The sequence below is a fragment of the Acinonyx jubatus genome, chromosome X (genome assembly GCF_027475565.1).
Source record: "Acinonyx jubatus isolate Ajub_Pintada_27869175 chromosome X, VMU_Ajub_asm_v1.0, whole genome shotgun sequence".
Lineage (NCBI taxonomy): Eukaryota > Metazoa > Chordata > Mammalia > Carnivora > Felidae > Acinonyx > Acinonyx jubatus.
Window position 1 is genome coordinate 93,863,914 of NC_069389.1, and position 25,230 is coordinate 93,889,143.

Below are 25,230 nucleotides of genomic sequence, written 5' to 3' on the forward strand. Positions count from 1 at the left end.
TGATATGTCTTGTGTTATTCACAATAAGCCCTTTTCAACACTTGGGTGTATGCAACTGGCTGACTCAAGGTGGGGCCCCTAGATAGCTTCAAGGTGGAGACAAGGTGGAGACCAGAAAGACCAAACACGTGATTTGAGCAATGGAATTTTTCACCTATATTCTCTGGTGAGGGAGTTCGGGGATTGGGCGAGCTGGATGGCACTGGAGATGGAGTTCTATCAGAAGTCTTGAAAAAGAAGACTCGGGGCGCCTGGGTGGCTCAGTCGGTTGAGCGTCTGACTTCGGCTCAGGTCATGATCTCGCGGTCTGTGAGTTCGAGCCCCGCATCGGGCTCTGTGCTGACAGCTCAGAGCCTGGAGCCTGCTTCACATTCTGTGTCTCCCTCTCTCTCTGCTCCTCCCCTGCTCATGCTTAGTCTCTCTCTGTCTCTCAATAATAAATAAACGTTAAGAAAAAAATTTTTTTTTAAAAAAGAAAAAGAAGACTCAAAAGAGCTTGCAGGTTGGTGAACTTGTTGCTGTGCGAGGAAGGTAGCACACCCAAAGAGGGCACGGAAGCTCTGTGCTCCCCTGCCCGTGCCTTGCCCTATGTATCTCTTTCATTTGGCTGTTCCTGAGTTCTATCCATTGTAATAAACCAGTAATCAGAAGTCAGGTGCTTCCTTGTGAGTCATTTCAGTGAACCATCAAACCTGGATGGGGAGGTCATGGGAACATGTGAATTGGTTGTCAGCTGAACAGAGGTATGTGTCACCTGAGGGCCCCCATTTGCAGCTGGTATCTGAAGTGAGGGCGATCACGTGCGACTGAGCTCTTTAAGCTCCGGAGTCTGACCTAATTCCGGGTAGCGAGTGTCGGAGTTTAACTGAATTATCGGACACCCTGCTGGTGTCCGAGAATCGGAGAATTAGTTGGTGTTGGAAAAAACACCACACATTTAACGTCAGAAGGGAAAAACCAACAGAGTTTTGTTGTGAGTTGTTGTGAGGAGTAAGGAAAATAATTTGCGACACGTATTAAGTGATCTTTTTGTAAGTTTATTTATTTATTTTGAGAGAGAGAGAGAGAGTGTGCACAAGGGCAAGCCGGGGAGGGAGAGAGAATCCCAAGCAGGCTCCATGCTTGTCAGCGCAGAGCCCAATGCAGGGCTCGACCCCACAACCCTGGGATCATGACCTGAGCCGAAATCAAGAGTCGGACACTCAACTGAGCCACCCAGGTGCCCTGGTAAGTGATTAATAAGCAGCAGCTTTTACTATTACTTGCATGATTGTGCTTCTTCCGTAGTTCCTGAATCACACCCGATGTCTTATGCTGGACCTGGAATCCTGCCCAGAACCCGAACGAGCTTGGCTAGATCCCACAGATCCCCATCTAACTCTAGCCACTCCTCTTCTTGGATTAGACTCGTCCGACTCTCCCTAGCTACTAGCTGAAATCCTACAGAAACTGGAAAGACATCTACCACAAAGCACGATACTGCCGTGTGCCTAACTCATAGTTCTACTTGTGATACCAAGCCCAAACCATCAGGTGAGACCCTCAGGACATAAATTGCTGCCGAATCCAAGGTGAATTTTGTCATATCTCTTCAGATGCTGGGGTTTGGATAGGGGGCCATCCTTGGATGCGAGACTTAGCCACGCTTCAGCTCAATTTTGGCCTCCTCCCCATTCCTGCCGAGTCTCAGCATGCCTCACAGCTGAGCACCTATGGGTTTGACTTAAAAGGCAGAACAAGACAGAAAGGTAATGATGGCCTCATGACTTTCGGAGCGACTTACATCTCAAAGGTCTTACTGTTGACTTCAGTGAGAATTGAAGACGATCTACTAACCTTCCCGGAATGTTCAAGAAGGTCACCTTTTGTCTAAAAAACTCACAGCCCCTTTCCATGTGATTCACATATTACCAGAGGTGTCTGACTTCTTTTTGAGAATCTAGATAGTCCAGAAAAAAAAAAAAAAAAAAAAAAAAAAAATTTAAATACCACACTTTCTGCTAACACCCCTAGGGAAGAAGTGAATAGAAAAGACCATTGAGACCATTAAGACTCCCCTGCAACAAGAATCTGCTTGTCTGAGACCACCACAGGAGGCGGAATGAATGGTACTTCTCAGTTGAATTTTTAAAGAATCCTAATCCAATTACCTTCCGCTACCAAAGTCAAAATAAGACTTTCCTGGACAAAGATAGAAGTGAATTCATCTGGACAAGCGAAGTCTGTTAAATCCAAAACCAAACCCCAAACCATCATGCGTCTGTGCCTTTCTTTATATAACAGACTTGTTTCTAAATGTGCTGCACGTGAAAAGCCTTTTTAAAAATAAATTGACCCATATTTTAAGCACACCTTTAAGCTATTTAAAGGAATCTCTGTGAGTCATTTTTTAGAGCAAATAACCACCCATTAATTTGTGCAATCTGATTTCTGCACGTTGCTTTACTTTAAGAGAAAAATGGTAAGCACAAAGTCCTGACTGACAGACCTTGCCACAATCTTGCCATCTCTACATGGTAGCTACAGTCACAGCTTAAAGATCTGTCTCCATTCCCAGTCACTGACTCACAATGTCACAGAGTCTGAAAGGGCACTGGAGAGCCAGATCCCACTCTCTGACACATCGAAAATAAGATTCCACCCCACGGTCAAGGTCATGAAAAATGACCAAGCTGGACACAGCCACATTTTTATGCCTAGTTCCAACCACACAGATCACAGATCACATACCAGCTAAAGGTGTATATTCTAATCCACGAGATAAAATGCTGGGCGCATGTGACAAAGATGGCACCCAACATGGCTGGGGGCCCTCGTGTGCTGGTGCAATTAACCACGTGTGCGCAACAAACATACACCAGAGTCCCAGGAAACTGCGGCTATAAAAAGGTGTCTATAGGGGCGCCTGGGTGGCTCAGTCGGTTGACCGTCTGACTTCGGTTCAGGTCATGATCTCACGGTTCGTGAATTCGAGCCCAGCATCGGGCTCTATGCTGAAAGGTCAGAGCCCGGAGCCTGCTTCGGATTCTGTGTCTCCCTCTCTCTCTGCCCCTCCCCCGCTCATACACACTCTCTGTCTCTCTCTCTCTCTCAAAAATAAATAAACATTAAAAAAATGTGTGTACAGGACGTGTCAGTGGAGCCAGTAGGGAAAGAGCAGCAGCCCAATTTAGGGTCGCTAAGATGTGGGACATTTAGAAGGGACAAGATGGAGGGAGAGAGTTTTCACCCCCTTTCCCAAGCACCCAGTACCCTGCCACATTCCCAGCCCTAAGCCATCCTATTTTTCACAACTTCCTTATACGTCTCAGCACTTCAGAAACCACAGGTATCCAGTGTTTCACATTTCCCCACAACTATCTCTCTGCCTGCCCCACGCCTACCCAACAAACTAACCCTTCGCTTTCCTCGGCTTCATCAACACCCATGTGGCACGAATTATGGAGATGATTTTGTCTTCTGTAAACAGGAATACCTTTTAAGTGTTTCCACATCTGTTCCCTCCTTCCATCAAGGCTTTAAGATAGCTGGCATGTAAGAACATGATACCACGGAAGGAAAATATAACACAATCTGATAAAGGCCGTTTTAAGAGGCGGGGAGTAGGGAAAGAGACCAAAATCGGTCGGCAATATCGCTTTTCTGGCAACCCGACTGCATACCGAGATACAGCTCAGAGGATCCTGGGGAACAAATGGTTAATGTATAGCTTGGACTCTCTCTCTGAAATATCAACCACCTCCATCAGACTTTTGCTGGGAGAACATGGTTATACTTGGAGCGGGCCTGTAATTGGGGAGGGAGATTTTCACCTTAGGCGGTATATAATTACACGCCAAACTGAGTGACAGGCGGTGCTTGCGGGTGATCCGAGGCAGGAAAAGCAGCGGGGGCTGGAGTGACGGTGAAAGGCTGGCTGCCGCGGCCAGAGAAGAGGCTGGAACTCTGCACATCTCAATTGCTCTCTGACGGCGAAGCGTGAGCTTCTGTTGCTTATTTTCCACCACTCTCTCTGCGGTCACACCTGCCCTTGGCCATAAAGGGGGCCCGCTTCCCGTCCGGTAACTCACCCACGGAATAAAAGAGCAGGCACGCTCGCGAAGACTTCAGGGAATTAAATATGGAAGTTTTACACGCGGAAGACAAAACATTTGGTCACTGGGGGTCCAGGGGAGCATTGCCCTGTCATGTAACTTGGTGATTATAATCACACGTCCTTCGCTGCGAGGGAAGCGACCACTGGGGAAATGAGCTACCATTGTCTGTGGCCCCAGGCAAATGACACCTGTAACTTCCTCAGGTGCGTGGACTCTTGGCAAAATGAATATTCAAGAGTCCTGAGGTGCATCCGGGATCATAGGCTCGGTCCCCTGCACAATCTGTGGAACTTTCTTTTTCTTTTTTTATTTGAGAGCAAGATGGGGAGAGGGGCAGAGGGAGAGAGAGAGATCTTTTTTTTTTTATTTTTTATGTTTATTTTTGAGAGAGAGAGACAGAGTGTGAATAGGGGAGGAGAGAAAGAGAGAGAGAGAGAGAGAGAGAGATGCAGAACCGGTTCACGTCTGTGACAGCGCAGACACAGCCTGATGCGGGGCTCGAACTCACAAACCACGACATCATGACCTGAGCCGGAGCCGGCCGCTCAACCGACTGAGCCACCCCAGGCGCCCCTGGATCTTTCTAAAGATGCTTGATTCTTACCCTATCTGACTTGGTATCCCTGAGAACACTCACATTTACCCACTTATCCAGGGCAGTTCTCACCAGAGGGACGTATGACTAGTACAAATACTGCCAATAATGATAAAAAAAAAAAAAAAAAAAAAAAGTAACACTTCTGTAGTACTTACTATATGCCAAGAACCATTCGAATCTATTTACATATGTGAAATCATCTAATCATCATGAGGTAAATGCTGCTGTTATTGTCCATTTCACAGATGACAAAACTGAGGCACAGACGAGTGAAGGAACTGGCCCAGGGCTCCACAATTAGTACAAGTCAAAGCTGCAGTTCCAGCCCAAGATAACTGGTTCCAGAGTCTTTGCTCCCAATGAACTCTGCTGTACGGCCTGATCGGTAGAGCAAAGGACTAGCCTGTTCCACCCACATTAGCCCTGGTAGATGTAACATAAAGTCCAGATGGCAGGGCTATTCTCAGGAGAATGCAGACTAGGCTGCCAACTACATGTGATGATTTGGGAACAACTGAGCAGAATCTCCTGTCCCAAAATATCTCCCAACTTCTGTAAAAATATCCTAATTTCCACCATTCAAAAGTCACTTCTCCACTTCTTGAAGGCTTTTGCATTTTCAAGAGTCCCTTAGGAAAAGGTAAATATCACAGGGCAAGGTCATCCCTTAAATCACTATCAGGCATCTACAGTGTGATTAAAAAAAAAAAAAAAAGTTCGAGGCCCCCAGGTGGCTCAGTCGCTTAAGTGTCCGACTCTTGGTCTCAGCCCAGGTCTCGATCTCAGGGTCGTGAGTTCAAGCCTACTTTAAAAAAAAAAAAAAAAAAAAAAAAAGCTCACTGAACTTGCACTCGGAAGAGTTGGCTTCTAGCTCTAATGCCAATTACTACCTGTGTGACCTCAGGCGAGACACTTAACTTCTCTGAGTCTCCGTTTCTTTATCTGTTGAATGGCAATGGTAACAACTGCTGTGACTCCCTCTTAGGATTGTTGCAGGAATTTAGTGGTTGCAAAAGCGTTCTGCAGACTTTAAAGGACCATACAACTCTAAGCTGTTATTCTGATCGCCTAAACCCCTGGTGGGATTACATGAATTACCGACAACCAAAGCAATGTATGTGGCCAGTGTAGAAGGACAGACAAGGCATAAACCAAAAAGATTCACGGCCTGGCCAATTCAAAACTGTCAGCATGGACAGGTGAGTCTCTCCGGGGCGTCATCAGACCTTACTATTCACCTCCACTTGCTTTAGCTCTGACTCTCCTTGGCTTCGGCTCCTGTGACAGGACACTCTTCGGCTTGGCATTCCGGGCCCCAGGGCCCAGACTTGGCTCTAGCTTCTGAGCCCTAGGGCTATTTCTCGACTTTCTTTTCCAGTGTGCTGCTGCTGCTGGCAGGACGTGTGCTTCACTCCATTCCTACCTGTGACCTAACACGCCTTTCCGCTGTGTGACTTCCTCAACCCACTCAGCCCCCCAGTTACACCAGCACTCTGGAACCTTGGCTCTCCGCCTCTGTCGTGGAGTGTCTATGAAGTGCCTCATATGTGACAGGCACAGCACCCCTCCACCAGGCAAACGGTTCCTATAGCTGCCACGGCAGGGACCTGGGAGGGACAAGGGAGGACACAGTGGCACCAAGAGCGGGGTCAGGAACATGGAAAAGTAAGACAGGAGGTGAAAGGATAGTCGTGGTCTGCTTTAGTCTTTTGCAGAAAAGAGTATTAACTGTTACAGAGGCGACTGTCGATTAAGCCCCTACTCTGCGCTACGCGTCTGGAATGCACAGATGAAAGGTATGGTTCCTGACCTCAGGAGGCTTAACATACGATGAGGGAGATGAGCAGGTAGACAGACGCGAGTCTCTGCAGCGGCTAAGCACCTCTAAGGAAATACTGTTGTAAGGAAGCTCTGTTTTTTTGCTCACCAACTTGTCCTCTAAAGGCCTTAGGTGAGACATAATTATAATACAGCAGTTTGCGCCGGGCTGCCAAGCTTTGTCTGAAGTATAGATTGTGATGGGCTACTTTTTCCACTACATATATTTTCCCTTCGTTTTTTTTTTTTTTTGGCCTCTTTTTTTTTATTGGGATATAATATACATTCAGTAAAGTGTGCACGTCTTAGGCGAATCACTCAATAAATTTTTATTTATGGATACACCAACGTAACCACCACCCAGACCGCCATATAAAATCTAATAGCCTACCAGAAGCGTCTCTTGGAACACACGATTGATCACACCCCACCACAATGAAGTTACCACTATTTTGACTTTCGTGCAATAGTACCATTATTATGAAATAGTAATAGACCCTATGAGTCTGGCCACCCCTCCTCCCCCATAATAGTTAGGACAGTACCAGTCACCCAAAGAAGACATCAGATAGCGATGACATCAGACAGCAGACAGCCTGATGCGGGGCTCGAAACCACGAACTGTGAGATCATGACCTGAGCCGAAGTCAGATGCTTAACCGACTGGGCCACCCAGGCGCTCCCAATTTGTAATTTTTAAAATTACTCAGCCAGGGGTACCTGGCTGGCTCAGTGGAGCGTGCGATGCATGATCTTGGTGTCGTGAGTTCAAGCCCCATGTGGGGCATGGAGCCTACTTAAAATTAAAAATGATAGATAGCTGGATAGATGAGAGATAGATAGATAGATAGATAGATAGATAGATAGATAGATACATACATACATACATACATACATACATACATAAGTAAATAACTCAGCCAGAAGTGTGGAGAACAGAGTGAGGAAGACACAGATTGCCACAGTGATCCAGGTAGGACATGGCGAGGTACCTATAAGACATCCAAGTGGAGATATTCTGTAGGCAGTTGAATACGTAGGTTATGAATGAATGAATATGGACATCCATACGAATGAATATTGAGCTTAGAAGAGAAATCTAGGAACATCTGGGTGGCTTAGTCGATTAAGCGTCTGACTCTTGATTTGGGCTCAGATCATGATCTCACGGGTTCCTGACATCCAGCCCCACATTAGGCTCTGTGCTGACAGTGTGGAGCCTACTTAGGATTCTCTCTCTCTCCCTCTCTCTCTGCCCCTCCCCTGCTTGTGCCCTCTCTCTCTCTCTCTCAAAATAAATAAATAAACTTTGAAAAAAAATAAAGAAGAGAAATCTAGGCTCAAGGTAAGATTTGGGGGTCATCTGTATCTAAATGGTAGTGGTTTAGACTGTCTAGAAAAGTGTACAGGATAAAGTACAAGGTCAAGATTAGAGCCTTGGGGTGCCTGGGTGGCTTAGCCAAAACTCTGGGTTTGTGAGTTTGAGCCCCGCATCGGGCTCTGTGCTGACAGTGAGGAACCTGCTTGGGATTCTCTCTCTCCCTCTCTCTCTGCCCCTCCCCTGCTCACGCTCTCCCTCTCTCCCTCCCTCTCTCTCTCTCAAAATAAATAAAAATAAATGTAAAAAAAAAAAAAAAAGGAACAGAGCCTTGGGAAACAACAGCATCGAAGAGTCCAGCCAACGTGGCACAGCCAGGGGATGAGGTAAGAGGTAAGAGAAAAAAAACAAGGACGGGAGATTGGCACAGTAGCCAGAGGAAGGAAGGTTGCAAGGAGGGAGGGGTTGTCCTTCCATATGCTGTGAAGTACCGCAAGACAAGAAAAGCACACACTGGTCTGGCGACATGGAGGTCAGCAGTTTAGCGTTAGCGAGAGCGGTATCGTTGCCAGAAATCACACCACACTGAGGAGTGAATGGACCAGTGAATCGGGAGCGAGGAAGCAGCAGCTGCCCGTTTAGAAGCTTTAGCTGGAGCAGAAAGAACAAAGTAGACGAGAGGGCGAATCTGCTACAGACTGAATGTGGGTGTCTGTCCAAAACTCCTACGTGGAAACCCTAACTCCCCAGGTGATGGTATTTGGAGGCGGGGCCTTTGCAGAGGAGCAGATCACGAAGGTAGAGCTATCATGAATAAAATTCATTTGTAGCACAGGCCCCAGAGAGCTCCCTCCCCCTCCTCCCCGTGAGGACGCAGCAAAAACACAGCCATCTATAAACCACAAAGCAGCCTCTTGCCAGACACTGAATGGGCCGGGGTCTTGATCTCGGACTTCCCAGGCTCCAGAACTGTGAGAAACAAATTTCTGTTGTTAATCAGCCACCCGGTCCGCGGTATTCTGTAATAGCAGCCTGAACTAAGAATCGTAGTTAAGCAAGGTCGTTTATAAGAGGGACCTGAACCACTGCCAGAATCGTTCCACTGGAAATATTGTCCGAGGGAGTCAAGCATCAGATGAGAGATTGACCAAAATAACTTTTGAGACATAGACTCAGAGGTTTTATTATTCCTGCTGATAAGGGATGGCGCTTTCAACTTTCTATGTGGAACAGAAAATTTAAACATTTAAATAACGCATTTATCTTTTACCATAAATGTAGAGAAATGAATGGAAAGGGAGACTATGACAGAAATCATTTTGCAGGACTTTGGTTTTTATATCCATAAAGTGAAACAAAAACACACAACCTATGCTGAGGTAGGATACAAATTATTGCTGTGCCTAGGATTTTACCTAATTGGTGTAGAGATAACAATTTTAAAAATCCCTCATGGTAGCAATTTACTAACAGAGAAAAAGCAAGTCAATTGTAGTGGCCTATAAATTAACATATTACTTATTAAGCAAATTTTACCCCCAAGTACATCGAAACATCTTAAACATCTACACAACATGGGTTGGAAAGCTAGTTAATTAAAACAGACCTACAGGGCGCCTGGGTGGCTCAGTCGGTTAAACATCTGACTTTGGTTCAGGTCACGATCTCACGGTTCGTGAGTCTGAGCCCTGCATCAGGCTCTCTGCTGTCGGCTTAGAGCCTGCTTTGGATCCTCTGCCCCACCTCTCTCTGCCCTCCCCTGCTCGTGCATGCTCGTTCTCTCTCTCTTTCCCTCTCTCCCTCTCTCCCTCTCTGTCAAAAATAAACATTAAAAAAATAATTAAAAAAAAAAAACCCTGCTAAAAAAAAAAGAGTTAAAATACTCATAGAAAAGTCATATATGCTCAGCCAATAAATTTTTATTGAACACCTACTATGAGCCCGGCATTTCTCTAGCAACTAGATATTAACAAAAAATAGATGTGTCGATTTATGTAATTCCTTCTGGAACCTGATCAACACGGTTGGAAGAACTACCAACGATTTCCAAACGAGTTGAATTTGTGGCCATTTCTATTCTAAGGCCATATTTATCTTCCTATATCAAAGACATGGGCTCTCACAGCTGGAGAGGCCTTCAAGGACTACCAGCCTAGCCCATCCCATTTCACAGATGGCAAAGTGGAACTAATGACAGGGTTACAATACATTTTGAACTATTACAGCCAGGGCTACAACCCAGAATTCCTTAATTCTGATTCAGAATTGCTCTACCAATTGCACCTCATTTGCTCTACCAATGAAATCACATCAATAAAACCACGACTCTCCCCAACACCCACGCTAGCCTCCGCCTCTTTTGATCAGCTTTTCAATAATCGGTTCTGCCTTTTTCTCTAAAATGGCAAAGTTTCTATGACCTGTGGGCACTTGGCCCGGATTGAAAACATCAAGCCTAAGGATTGCAAACATCTCCCGTCCATCGGGGGTGGGGGTGGGGGTGGGGGTGGGGGCAGCTGGCAAAGACCGCCTCACTTTGGGCATTTCGTTAAAGCGTCCAAAAATTCCAGGAAGATACTGGGTATGTTTTATCTCTATTGTCTGGCTGCTAGGGAGGAGAATGTGTCGTCTTAAAATTTCTATTCAGAATTTTAATTAAATTGTGGCCTGTGGCAAAATAGAAAGGCATTAAAATCAAATGCTAGTGTCTCTTTGTTTATTTTATGAGCTCTCATCTCTAACTAGTTCTCGCTGAAATAATTAAATGTCTTTTCAGCAAATGGACTGTACAGGCTGTTTAGTTTAATGTTTCTTATAACCTGGCAAGGATGTGCTTTATAATTCCGTTGATTTCTGCCCTTCCCCACCCCGCCCCACCCCCCCACCACACACACATTTCTCTCCCCTCTCCCTGCACAGGCTGACTCAAAGGTTTCTGAGGATCAGAATGGCATTCGTGCACCTGTAGGCCAAAGTGTCCTCGCACAGGCTGGCAGAGGCTGTTGGAGGCTGAGCACATTGCATTTGACATTAATAGGTCAGAGGCACTTCTAGATTGAAATTGCTGGAGGTGGAGAGGACACACAGTGTAGCCAGTGAGGCCTCTTGGTCGGAAACCAATGCATGAAATCTCTTATTTACTGACCCACTGTATTGCAGGAAAGGAAAATTGCTTTCTAAACATGATAGAATCCACACGGAGGAGGCGACAGCAGAATTTACCTGGGGAGCGTATGCATGGGCGTGCGTATGTTAGGAGGAGGGCTATGCTGTTCTCCTGCTTCGTAAAACACCGTTAGGGATCCTCTGGGGATAAAAGCCGAAGCCCAGGGTGTAGTTTGAAATGGGGAGATTTAGTCAAAGGCGATATAATTGCCTACATAATAAAGTAGAAAGGAGGTCTTTCTAGGAATTAAAGAGATGGTTCTTGCGAGCAATTATTTTCAACTTCCTCTAAACAGAGCCCCACCCCAGAAACAGAAGACAGAAAGGCAGTGCAAGAGATGTGAGGAAGCAAACTTTGTCCTGCTAATGGCTAACTTCTAATGCGTGTTCACTATGTTCTTCTAGGAACCAGGCTAAGTGCCTTTCCCCAATTATCTCATGTAATGTTCCCAACAGTCTTGTGAAATAGGGACCATTAGTCTCCTCATTTTACAGATCTGACCATTGCGGTCTAGCAATATTGAACGACGTACCAAAGGCTCACAGCTACTAAGTGGCAAAGTTGGCATTCATATTTGTCACCCCTATCCTTCTCCAAAGAAAGGGGAAAATGGTGTGAACGTATAACATCTGGGCCTGCGAGCTGTCAGGCTCACTTAACCTGAGTAATAATGGCAGTGATAATGCAGGTGTAAGGGGACAGATATTGGGTACTTGTGATATGCCAGGCATTGTACTAAGCACTTTATAGGAGTCAGGTCACTTAATCCTCGTGAGGACATTTTGGGGAAAACATCTGTAATCACTCTATGTTACAAGTGAAAAAAACCCAGTGTCTTCAAAGGTCAGGAACTTGCCCAAGGCTACGCAGCTGGAAAATGGAAAAGCTGTAGGTTAACAGCAGACCTCCCCAACCTGATGGGACACCAGGGCCTAAGGAGGGAGCGATCTACCAGTAGGACAATCCTTCTAATGAGATGTGGCCCAGGAGATTTGGGAACCTTGATGTTTCCCATTTTATATTGCTCCCTGTTCTAGGCTAAGATCCACCCTTGAAAAACGAGCCTTGAAACACTTCTGCCTCATACGGTGGAGACATAATAGACAGTCAAGAAACATTTGGTGAATGAATGAATGGATAAACGAGTGGAGTCTAGTCCATAGTTTTTCATTTTTTCCTCCTGTGGTGCTGTAAGCCCCACGTCTCTATGACGAGCTGGAACTTTTTGTTTGACTTTTGAATGTACCGAAGTCCAGAATAAGAAAAGATAATGAATGAAAGAAAGGACTTATTTGTCGCTGGATAAATGGGATGTGGAATTTTATTTATGTATTTTAAAAAAATGTTTAATGTTTATTATTTAGTTTTGAGAGAGAGACACACACAGAGCACAAGTTGGGGAGGGTTAGAGAGAGAAGGAGACACAGAATCCGAAGCAGGCTCCAGGCTCTGAGCTGCCAGCACAGACAGAGTCTGATGTGGGGCCCGAACTCACGAACCGTGACCTGACCAACTGAGCCCCCCAGGCACCCCATAAATAGGTCTTTCAAGGCCCTCATTGTCTGGGGAAAGGGAAATCTGCTGTGGGGACCAGGCATCCGGGGAAGTAAGGAGTTAAGACGGACAAGAGGAAAGGAGGTATGGGAGCTTAAAGGGATCTAGCATTTTCCATATCTACTGTGTACTAGGTCCCTTCATATATCCTAGGTCATTTAATCCTGACATGTATCCTGGGAGGCAGGTGTCATTATCTCTGTTCTATAATAAGAAAATTGAAGCTTATCATTAAGTAACTTGCCCAAAGTCTCACATGTAGGAAGTGGTGCAGCTGAGATTCCACCTCTGGTCTGACTCTTTGTTTTGTTTTGTTTTGTTTTTAAGATCTTATTTTTAAGCAGTCTCCACACCCAATGTGGGGCTCGAACTCACAGCCCCAAGATCAAGGCTCACATGCTCTATCTACTGAGCCAGCCAGGCACCCCGTGGTCTGAGTCTTTCTAGAATACTCACTGCCCCTGCAAATAGAGTTGAAAACAGAAGGGCATTTTCATTAGGTGTGGAAAAGAAACTATTTCAGATTTAGGGAGATGAGAAAAATAGGGCAAAGAGCTTGTGGAAAGGCCCAAACCAAGACTGGCGAGATTTGAGGAAGCTGGAAGACAGGCCCTGGCTGAATGAGATGATCTCCGGGAAAGTGTACTCTAAGTTCTCTACTGTGTTACCCATAGTTCCTCACTTGGTAATTGCAGCAACTGTCTGGAGCAAAAGAGTGAAAACTGTAGCCAGGCTAACAGCCCAGAGGCAGCAAAACAGGATGGTGGGAAATAAAGATAAGTGTCCCCGGGGGCGCCTGGGTGGCTGAGTCAGTGGAGAGTCCAACTCTTGATTTCGCCTCAGGTCATGACCCCAGGGTCATGGGATCCAGCCCCATGTCTGGTGCCACACTGAGTGTGGAGCCTGCTTGAGATTCTCTCTCTCCCTCTGTCTTTCCCCCAAACCCCACCCCCTCCCTGCTTGCTCTCACTCTCTCTCTCTCTCTCAAATTAAAAACAAAACAGGGGGCGCCTGGGTGGCTCAGTCGGTTGGGCGACTGACTTCGGCTCAGGTCATGATCTCACAGCGCGGGAGTTGGAGCCCCGCGTCGGGCTCCGTGCCGACAGCTCAGAGCCCAGAGCTTGCTTCGGATTCGGTGTCTCCCTCTCTCTCTCTCCCCCTCCCCCGCTCACGCTCTGTCTCTCTCCCTCTCTCCCTCTCTTTCAAAAATAAATAAACATTGGGGCGCCTGGGTGGCTCGGTCGGTTAAGCGTCCGACTTCGGCTCGGGTCATGATTTCGCGGTCCGTGAGTTCGAGCCCCGCGTCGGGCCCTGTGCTGACGGCTCGGAGCCTGGAGCCTGTTTCGGATTCTGTGTCTCCCTCTCTCTCTGCCCCTCCCCTGCTCATGCTCTGTGTCTCTCTGTCTCAAAAATAAATCAACGTTAAAAAAAAATAAATAAATAAATAAATAAACAAACAAACAAACATTAAAAAAATTAAGAACAAAAACAAAAACAAAATAGTGTCCCCAAGACCCCTGCTCAGAGACCTTTCCCCCAGCTTGTGGACGGCAGAAGGGCATGGCAGGACTTGCCGCTAGCCCCCAACATCTACCTCATCTCCCCTCTTGACTTCACTCCTGGTCTTGAATACACACCCAGCAACAATTAGTGTTTTGAAGGCTCACGGCTTTGAGTCTTCTTTCCAATGCATGCAAGTCAAATCTAGGCCCAGGAAATAAAGACTGTTTCCTGCGATTTGAACCCCCACTCTGCTTGCGTTATCTGAGGTCCTCCAAGAAGCACGTGTCAAGACGGAATGAAACATGGCAAGGTTTTCACAGGAGAAATGACTGTGTATCAGAAGAGAGGAAGGGAGCTGTAGCAAAAGCCCGACCCTGACTCAGGGAGAGAGGAGAGAAGGCTGAACGGAAGTGGTCTAGACTACCACGCGATTTAACAAAGCTTCCGCATGTCAAAGGAGGCCAAACAGAGCAGTCCACATATCTCCCGGGTGGAAATCTGCCTTAGGATCCCCACTCAGTCCCAGGAGGGAACAGGCCATGGGAAGCTGAGGCCCCCAGTCTGCCAGTCATCTCTAATGGGCCCCAACACACCCCCTGCCTCCTCTATTCATAACGGCAAGGGCCAATCTCAGCTAAAGGCTCATTCCTTTTTTTTTTTTTTTAGAGGTGGGGGAGAGCATGAGCAAGAGACAAAGAGAGAGGATCCTAAGCAGGCTCGGGGCGCCTGGGTGGCTCAGTCAGTTAAGCGTCCGACTTTGGCTCAGGTCAGGATCTCGCGGTTCGTGGGTTTGAGCCCCGCGTCGGGCTTTGCCCTGCCTGCCTTGGATTCTCTCTCTCCCTCTCTCTCCCCCTCCCCCAGTTGCACTCGTTCTCTCTCTCTCAAAAATAAATAAATAAACATTAAAAAAAAAAAAAAAAGAATCCTAAGCAGAATCCATATCCAGCATGGAGCCCAACACATGGCTTGATCTCATGACCTGAGCCCAAATCAGGAGTCAGACGCTCCACCGACTGAGCCACCCGGGCGCCCCTAAAGGATCATTTCCTAAGGGAGGCCTTTCCTGATCCCAATCCCACCCCTAGTCAAGGTAAAATTACTTTTTCATATGATTTCATAAAAACATGTTCCTTTCCTTCAGAGCATTTGTCTCAGTTCATACTTATATATTCATTAGTGTGATTATTACATTAATGAACATCTCTCTTGGTAAATTCTAAGTTCCATGAGAACAGGGACCATGACTGTCTTGTTCACTGCTTTATTGTCAGTGCCTACCACGGTGGCTAATAGTAGACACCCAGTGAATATATTTGGAATAAATGGATGCGAATGAATAAATGTCGGCGAACAAATATAAGCTATATAATCACTTCTAACCCCCAAACTACTGGAAACTATACAGCTTGAAACAGAACTTGAAGAGGTGAGACTGAACAGAAAGGTTTACAGTCAAGATGGCAACAGAAGATTCTCGAGCAGACATGAGCAAAAGCGAGCCATGACTGGTGCCTGCTAGGCCACACGGACTGAGATTCGTGTCAGAGGAATTTAGATAAAAAAGAAAGGGTGAATGTACTTGGGGAGTGAGACAGACCATGAACATAAACCGAATAAGCACCCCTTATTTGATCAAGCAGTCTGGTTCTGGAAATGTGGGGTCAGGGCTACAACAGACACACAAGGAGCCAAGGAAGTGGAAACCATAGCAAGGCAGGAGCCCAGCCACACAAAACAGCCTCAAGGACCTCTCCGGAGAAGTGAGGTTGTGTCAACAAGGTCTGTGGATCTTGGCCAGGTTTTCAGCTCAGGTCTTCTCTGGTAGCCTCTCCTAAGTCTTAAAGGGACCACATCTTGATGACTAGAGCCAGGCTTACAGAGTTGTGGTCATTGCCTAACAACTATATTTACCGACAGCCCTGTGGTCCTCCAGGATCACTTGAAATTTTACCTTTCTAAGCCATGCCTTTTTCCTTCCAAACAGTGAGATAAAATTTAACCTCACAGGATGATTAGGACTAGAGAGAATAGTATGAGATGACTTACAATAATATGAATGAGGTGTAATATGGCTTCTCTCTCAGATTCTCAGTATTTTTACACCAAAAAATAAAATTAAACAAAGCAAAAATTTCTCTGTGACTCCACTGATGATTTAAAAATGGCTTTGGACACACGACATACACAAAATCTTTAGAAAATCTTGCCAACATTGACAATCCCTGGGGCGCCTAGGTGGCTCAGTCAGTTGAGCGTCTGACTCTTGATCTCGGCTCCGGTCTTGATCTCAGGGTCATGGGTTCAAGTCCTGAACTGGGCTCTACCCTGGGCGTGAAGCCTACTTAAAAAAGAAAAAAAAAAAATTCACTTTCTTCTAGCACGCTGGAGCAAAATGTAAATTTATTCCACGGCCAAGTGTAAACACAGATAAAGTGAATTTCAGCCTGAGACCAGGGTATAAAACTGTGCATATTTGCTAGAAAAGTCTTACTGGGTCATTAAGGTAATGACTTAGTCAAAGCTGGTGAAAAAAAAAATCACAGTTAACCTTAGGGCACCTGGGTGGCTCAGTCAGTTGGGCAGTGACTGCGGCTCGGTTCATGATCTCATGGTTCGTGGGTTTGAGCCCCACATCCAGCTCTGTGCTAACAGCTGGGAACTTGGAGCCTGCTTTGGATTCTGTGTCTCCCTCTCTCTCTGCCCCTCCCCCACTCGTGCTCTGTCTCTCAAAAATAAATAAACATTATAGAAAAAAATTTTTTTCAATGCCAGTTAATCTGTTCTTATTTCTGAGTGTAGTTGAGTGGCTAAGTGGTCCTCAAAGTCCAGAGTCTTGTTCTATTCTTGTCCGTTTTCTTGACTCACTCAACCTTTCTGTGTCTCTTTCATCATCTGTAAAATCGGGGCTACAAATACTTAACTGTGTACAAAGCCATTTTTCCTTCATCAGTGTCCTTCACAGCATAACACACCCCCTCCTCAGTCAAAACAATAAGGCTTTTGTTAAAACACATGAACTCCAAAGATAGACTTCAATTGAATTTGATGATTATTTCTTGGAGCCTTAGCACAATGGGAATACAAGTCAGAATAAAATAAAGTTCCAGTCCTAAAATGGTGACTCCCAAATACCAGTCCATACATTGGGACTGGTTCCTGACAGTGTTTATACAAGTCCACGGCAAAATGAAAAGAAAAAGAAAGGATAATACAGAGAATGTTTTGTGACTCTAAACTTCCATTCAATTTGAAAGAATTTCTCTTATTATAAGTTTCTTATGAATATTTTCTTTCTAATCTGTTCTAGAAACTGAAATGTTTCTTTTTAATCTCGTGGTCGCAGTTGCCTCTTTTTAACATCTTAACTTAGCAAAACCAAACAAAAAAAATGTCAACTCTAAGTCAGGCTCTTTTTTGCTTTTAATTTTATTGGTCAGTTAACTCAAAATGAATGAGACTCAGTAAATAACTTCCACCTACTAAAGTAATATGATCAATCTGGTTTAGAGTTTAGTCAAGAAAATTGCTTAAATTTGTTATATAGAAGTTTCTGTTCTGAGAATTGTTTGAATTTATAATTGGAAGCTCCAAAAAAAAAAAAAAAAAGAAAGAAAGAAAGAAAGAAAGAAAAGAAAGAAAGAAAGAAAGAAAGAAAGAAAGAAAGATGGAAAACAGATTTAGAGCCCAAGCTACCGCTAAAAACAAAAAACAACCAAAGCAGCAAAGCCAATAATAACCAAATGGTGTCTGGCACATAGAAGACTTTTGACAAATATTTGTTGGATAAGTAAATAAATTATCAAGTCAAACAAATACGGATTCAAGTAATACCTAGCCAGCAGCTATAAAACAAAACAAAGCAAAATAACAAAAACTGATAAGCATGAGGATTTTCACTCTTCGGTCAGAATAACATGTAAAATGGCTTTTCTTTTCTAGTTTTTCTTTCCAGTTAGCGAGAACTCTTAAGTATTATATGCCTTCAGCCTAGGAAAAAACCATAGCTCATTCTTCTCTCTTACCAAGAGGAAATAAAAGAGGCAGTCAGGGGCGCCCAGCTGGCTCGGTCAGTAGAGCACGTGACTCTTGATCTTAGGGTTCTGAGTGCGAGCTTTACATGCGGTGTAGAGATTACTAAAAATAAAATAAACTTAAAAAAAACAAAAAGGCAGTCAGAGGAAACTGAAAGCAATTCGGAAATTGTTTAGACTAATAGAAGTTAGACTCACGGAAGTTAGAGACAGAGATTTAGAAATCACCCAACCCATCCCTTTCAATTTACAGATAAGGAGACAGGCTCTGAGAAGTTTCCCCAAGTTGCCCATGTTTTGAGGCTTGGACCTTGAGAACAAAGCCAAGATACTTCTGTCATGTAGCAGCAGTCTACCCTAATTGCAGGGGGAAGGTAAGTATCATTTTGAAAACTCCTTGGATAGTCAAACTACAAACTTGAAAGTGCAGAAAATCGAGACAGTGAGTTACATGTGACTTGTGTGTATTTCCGTTATCTTCAGGATTATTCCTGTTATAGCATTCATCAACACTAGATTAGCAAAGAGCTCTCATTATTGACCAGCCACTAGGATATGGAAATAGTCTTGCTCAACTGAAGCTCGCATTAATAATCGTATCCGTGTTGGGCGCCCGCAGGGCTCAGTCAGTTAAGCGTCCGACTTGGTTTCAGCTCAGCTCAGGATCTCCCAGGTTGGTGAGTTCGAGCCCCGCATCTGACAGTGCAGAGCCGGCTTGGGATTCTCTGTCTCCCCCTCTCTCTGCCTCTCCCTTGCTCACTCTCTCAAAATAAATAAATAAACATTAAGAAACAATAATAATTACATCCATGATTATTACAAAGATACACCGACAAAACCAAAATGGTATATGTACAAGGCCATTTAATGGAGCATCATTGGTAGTAGCAAAACACTGGACACAACTCAAATGTCCACCAGTTGGGAACTGCTGAAAGAAACTACGGTACATTCACCAAAGGGTATTATTCAGCTATTTAAAAAAATGAAAAAATGAGAAAGACTTCTATATACTGAGATGGTATATCAACAGGATCTATCACTGGGGAAAAAAAGCAAGAGTAAAACAATGCTTGTAATATGGCACCTTTTTAGTAGCCCAATCTAAAGGGAAACATATATGCACCCCCACATTTACTTATAGTTTCAAAATGATACAAGAGAAAAATAAACAATAACTAATAAAGGCGCTTCCATCTATAGTGCAAGGAAGGGGACAGGGTGGAGGAGACAGGCATGATCTTGAGGCTTCTTTAAATATACTTTGTTATATACTTTGACTTTTGAACAAAACTAATCAAAAAGAAAAAAAATCCCTAAAAATAGAAAGCAGATGGAAGGAAACAAATGGACTGACCTTTATACTAAATTTGTGACAAAATGATATGGAGAAAAGAATTATTTCAACTTGACTTTAAAAACACAGAATTTTGGGGGCGCCTGGGTGGCTCAGTCGGTTAAGCGTCCGACTTTGGCTCGGGTCATGATCTACGGTCCATGAGTTCGAGCCCCGCGTCGGGCTCTGTGCTGACAGTTCAGAGCCTGGAGCCTGTTTCAGATTCTGTGTCTCCCTCTCTCTCTGACCCTCCCCCTGTTCATGCTCTGTCTCTCTCTGTCTCAAAAATAAATAAACGTTAAAAAAATTAAAAAAAAAAAAACCACAGAATTTTGACTGTACATCCCAAATTGGATATATTCTCAGGACAGAGAGAACTACAAAGACATTCTAAACTGCATTCAACAGTTTTGTTAATGATAATAGTGTTATTTTTATTTTTATAGGAAGTTATATCATAGGTGACTGTGTTAATGCTGTTAAGAACCAAGATGTTCAAAATAAGAGAATGGAAATACGTGGAGAAATTTGAAGTTAGGCAAAAACCTGCCATGTTCAATTTAAATTGGAAATATCACTACAAATTCAGAGTTTTTGTTTATGTTTATTTTTTTTAATGTTTATTTATTTTTGAGACAGAGAAAGACAGAGCATGAACGGGGGAGGGGCAGAGAGAGAGGGAGACACAGAATCCGAAGCAGGCTCCAGGCTCTGAGCTGTCGGCACAGAGCCCAACACGGGGCTCGAACTCACAGACCATGAGATCATGACCTGAGCTGAAGTCGGAGGCTCAACCAACTGAGCCACCCAGGCGCCCCAGTGTTTATTTATTTTTGAGAGGGGAGGGGCAGGGAAAGCAGGAAACAGAGGATCTGAAGCGGGCTCTGCACTGACAACAGAGAGGCCAATGTGGACTTGAACTCTGGAATCGTGAGATCATGACCTGAGCCAAAATCAAAAGCCAGATGCTCAACTGACTGAGCCACCCAGACACCCCTCCAAAGGAATTTTTTTTAATGTTTATTTATTTTTGAGAGAGAGAGAGAGAGGGGGGGGAGGGAGGGAGAGCACGCGCACGAGATCAAGCTGGGGAGGGGCTGCGAGAGAGGGGGACAGAGGATCCAAAGTGGGGGCTCAAACTCATGAACTCTGAGATCTTGACCTGAGCCAAACTCGAACACTTAACCGACTGAGCCACCCAGGTGCCCCTAAATTCAGGGTTTTTTTAAACAAAAAGGTTATTATTCGCCCTGACCACTGAAAAGTCCGAGAAGCAATGACCACCTAATAGCAATCAGTTCCCTGCCACAAATTATAATTACTGAAGATCATCCCCCACTAAATAAAATAGGATTCTTTAGAGAAATCTCTGACTCCAGGTCTGGGGCAAGGGCCTGTATGAGATGAGCCAGGGAGGTCTTCTTGTGCAGGAAAGCAAGGAAACTCTCAACAACTACTATGGTTATGCCAAGATGCCTCATGGGGCACCTGGGTGGCGCAATCGGTTAAGTGTCTGACTTTGGCTCAGGTCATGATCTCACGGTTCGTGGGTTTGAGCCTGCATTGGGCTCTGTGCTGACAGCTGGGAGCCTGGAGCTGGCTTTGGATTCTGTGTCTCCCTCTCTCTCTGCACCTGCCCCACTCATGCTCTGTCTCTCAAAAGTAAATAAATAAACAGTTAAAGAAAAAAAAGAAGAAGAAGAAGAAGCGGAGCGCCTGGGTGGCTCAGTCGGTTCAGCATCTGACTTCAGCTCAGGTCCTGATCTCGTGGTCCGTGAGTTCCAGCCCCGCATCGGGCTCTGTGCTGACAGCTCAGAGCTGGAGCCTGCTTCAGATTCTGTGTCTCCTTCTCTCTGCCCCTCCCCCACTCATTCTCTCTCTCTCTCTCTCTCTCTCTCTCTCTCTCTCTCTGTCAAAAATAAACTTAAAAAAAAAAGCCTCATGAGTCAACTTTAAAGGGGTCTAATAAGGGACAATTTGGGTATCAAAGTGAAAAATCACTGATATATTGAGACACATCCAATATATAAAAATCCCTGAACTCATAATGAGCTGATAAAAACATTAGTCACCCTTGAACACCAAAATCATTCTGAAAATTGATCTAGAAGGCAAAAATCACACAGTTGTCCTACCTTGCCTACATTTCAAGATAGACACAAAGTTGATGAGGGAAATCTCTTCTATATAGACTTCTAGCTAATGCAGAAGAAATGATGGCATTGGAAAATCAAGTCTCCTCCTTCTAATGACAGAGTGGACCTAGGCAGTGATCATCAGTGACTGCTAAAATCATCAGCTTAAAGGATAATAGGATGCTAGAATGCAAAATTCAGCCTGACACCATCTGAACCCCACTCATCAATCTTTTTTTTTAATGTTTATTTATTAATGAGAGAAAGAGACAGAGTGTGAGCAGGGGAGGGGCAGACCGAGAGGGAGACACAGAATCCGAAGTAGGCTCCAGGCTCTGAGCTGTCAGCATAGAGCATGACGTGGGGCTCGAACTCATGAAGTGTGAGATCATGACCTGAGCCAAAGCTGGATGCTTAACCGACTGAGCCACCCAGGTGCCCCTCATCAATCTTAATATCATAAAAAGTAAGACACCAGACATTATAGGCCTCCTGATGGAAAGATGCAATGAAGGATCAAGAACACCTTGGGGCACCTGCTTGGCTCAGTCGGTTGAGTGTCTGACTCTCCATTAGGGCTCAGGTCATGATCTCATGTTGTGAGATGGAGCCTCAAGTTGGGCTCCACACTAGGCTGCTTAAGATTCTCTCTCTCTCTCTCTCTCTAAAAACAAAAACAAAAAAAAGGACACCACCCATGAGGGATTCTTAACTTAAAAAGTGAACCCAAATCTGATCGAATCTCTACAAAAAAAAAAAAAAAAAACTACTTATGAAAAGTGTTTGATTTATATTCAAGGAGTGAAAGAGCAAAGCAATTCTCACAGCTGAAGCCACGTGACTGTCCCAACCCCACTCCTGTAGATTCAGGCAGCCCACTGCTCTAGAACAGCTCCTGTTTATCCATTAAGGGGAAATTGAGGAGCCCGAGTTCCATAACTCACATGACTGCATACAGTCAACCTGGCCACTGATCCTGATAGAACATTGTGTGTGACTCATACACCACATTCAATTATTGGTTGACTGCTTTAGGCCCTGTGACTACTTTTCTATCTGACTAACGTACCTATTGCCAGAGTTGCTCTGAAACAGGGGCTCTGCTTGATTCTTAAAATATTCCTAAGATTAGGGTCCTGACCTCGAATTCCAATGCACCTGCTGGGTCCTCACTCCATATTGCTAAGTACCTACTTGCACCCTGTTTCTTGCCTGCTCCCAGGCTTTCTTTCTTTTTTTTTTTTTTAATGTTTATTTATTTGAGAGAGAGAGCATATGTGCTCAAGCGGGAGAGGGGCAGAGAGAGGGAGAGAGAAAATCCCAAGCAGGCTACACCCTCAGTTATGGAGCCCTCAGTTACGCAGGGCTCGAACTCATGAACCTGAAAGATCATGACCTGAGCCGAAATCAAGAGTCAGATGCTTAACTGACTGAGCCCCCTGGTGCCCCCCAGGCTGCCTGTTTTTAACTTCTTGCCATCTTATTAGGTGTTTCTTGACCTAGAAATCTTGTGTTAATTTGACCCATACTGCTAAAATTTAGACTAAATATCAGACCATGTATTTTTGCTAATTCATAACATCCTGGGGCAGGTTGGTGACATTATCCTTGTTTTGAAATGGAACAAAAACATGTGAAACACTTGTTTCTGGGGCAGCACCATTACAAGCACCCTCAATCTCGGTTCCCTAAATAAGGAATAGTAGATGCAGCCTGCAAATTACTTAGCAAGTGCTCCCATTCTCTCCAAGCCTTGAGTCCTCTCCTTGTTTGTCACTGCTGGCCCACCCCAGCCATCTCTTCCTTCTCTGCTCCACTCGACCCCTGCTCTGATGGGAATGCTTTTTAAAAGCTTCTACAACCAGGTCAGTCCCCAGGTGTCGGCTCAGTGCTTTGATTCCATGGATATGACCTTCTTCTATTTTTTAATGCTTTTTATTATAAAGTAAAACAGATAAAGAACACCACACAGACGCACGGCTTAATGAATTCACATAAAGCAACACTCTCGTAACCATCATCAGGTCAAGAAATAGATCTTTGCAGTCACCCCGGGAACCCCTTCCATGTGTGCAGCGGCCAGATCACAAGCCCCTCCTTTACTCATACATAACTATAGTCTAGACTTTTATAGCCATCACTTGCTTGCTTTTCTTAAATAAGTTTTCCCACCTGTATGTGCATCCCTAGACACCCTATCTTAGTCTTGCCCATTTAAAAAATTACATATGTCTTCCACGTCTCTTTTTTTTTAATGTTTATTTATTCATTTTGAGAGAGAGAGGGAGAGAGAGAGAGAGAGAGAGAGAGAGAGAGAGAGAGAGAGAATCCCAAGCAGCCTCCACACTGTCATCAAAGAGTCCGACCCCGGGATCGATCTCACACGGACCGTGAGATCATGACCCAAGCCAGCATCAAGAGCCAGACGCTTAACCGACTGAGCCATCCTGGCGCCCCTCTTTCACGTCTCTTTTAATCTTCAGTTCCCCCTCCATTCCTCTTCTCCTTAGAATTACCTGTTGAAACCCCCAGGCTATTTCACTAATAGTTGCCCAGTCTGGATTTCGCCAGCCGATTGCTATTTCAATGAACTTACCTGGCCTTCCCGACTTCCCTCTCATCTTGCTGGGGCAGGCTTGCAGCTCCGGCAGCTTTGGGAGAGGTGTCCTCACTGCACTCCACAGCATGACTGATTGAAAGAAGCCAGCTTCCCTGCTCCCCGTTGCTGCCAGCTAGGGCTCCATCTGGCTCTTTGGGCGGCTAGCTGACGTCAGATATGCTACGCACTCCTGCTACCACAATCCACCTCATTCTTTCCCTTCTTCTTGGTGAGAGGTGCTGCTTGATCCCTGAGATGTAGAAAAGTAGAAACAGAGGCATCCAGAGTGTTATTGGACCTTGAGGTACAGGAAACATCATTCCTTCCGGTGGCTTCCTTGCCAATTTCTAGCAGCGCTTTTGAGGGGGATTAAGCAATGGACAACATGCCAGCTGAGTTCCCAAATACGGGCCAGGCTGGTTAGGATCCTGAGTGTTGGGTATCTTTTGAAGGGATTTTGTATGTTTAAATGTACTTTACAAAGCTTAAAAGAAATAAAGTTTAAAATCACAGTCGTAACGATATTTCAGTCACGCTGTGGGTGAAGTGGCATTTTTGTAGGCCCACCTTGAACCCTAATCAAATATAGCCTTATTTCTGCAGGAAACCAAAGGCCAAATTCCAAACATGTAACTTAAAAAAGTGTGGGAATAGATCTCTGTAAATCTGAGGGTTAGCTGTGCAGACAACTATAACATTTTAGATTCTGGGTTATGCAAGCTAACCTGAAATTACTTTGTCGAGGTCTTCTCCTAAAGAGGGTTTACATATTCTTACCCTAAGCATCCTCCCAAATGACTTAAAATATCATTCCTTCATCTACTTCCAAATAACAAAAAATAATGATTCCCCTTCTGTGTTCTAAAAGAAAGGCCAAGAAAAGTATTGCTTCAGGCAGCTAATGTCCAAAATCTGACTACCATAGAGAAAGTCACAACACCCGCCAACCCCCTAAAAATTCTAGAGACCAACACTGTTATTATACAAACTGAGCATCTCTCCAGGGGAAACAACCCCACCCACCCCCAAACCTTCTAAATCTCCAAGCAATATATGGAATTATTTAGGACATAAA

At 44.7% G+C, this 25,230-nt stretch overlaps 1 long non-coding RNA gene across 1 annotated transcript in view; it reads right to left on the bottom strand.

Annotated features, from left to right (window-relative positions):
- Window positions 1-15,103: 15,103 nt before the first annotated feature.
- The window catches only part of LOC113597651 (uncharacterized), a 149,468-nt gene continuing 139,341 nt past the window's right edge, over window positions 15,104-25,230 (bottom strand). The window contains exons 4-5 of the long non-coding RNA XR_008289825.1: window positions 24,153-24,405; window positions 15,104-18,204 (exon numbers count right to left, since the gene is read on the bottom strand). This is a non-coding gene — a long non-coding RNA (uncharacterized LOC113597651). The remainder of the gene's footprint in view (window positions 18,205-24,152; window positions 24,406-25,230) is intronic.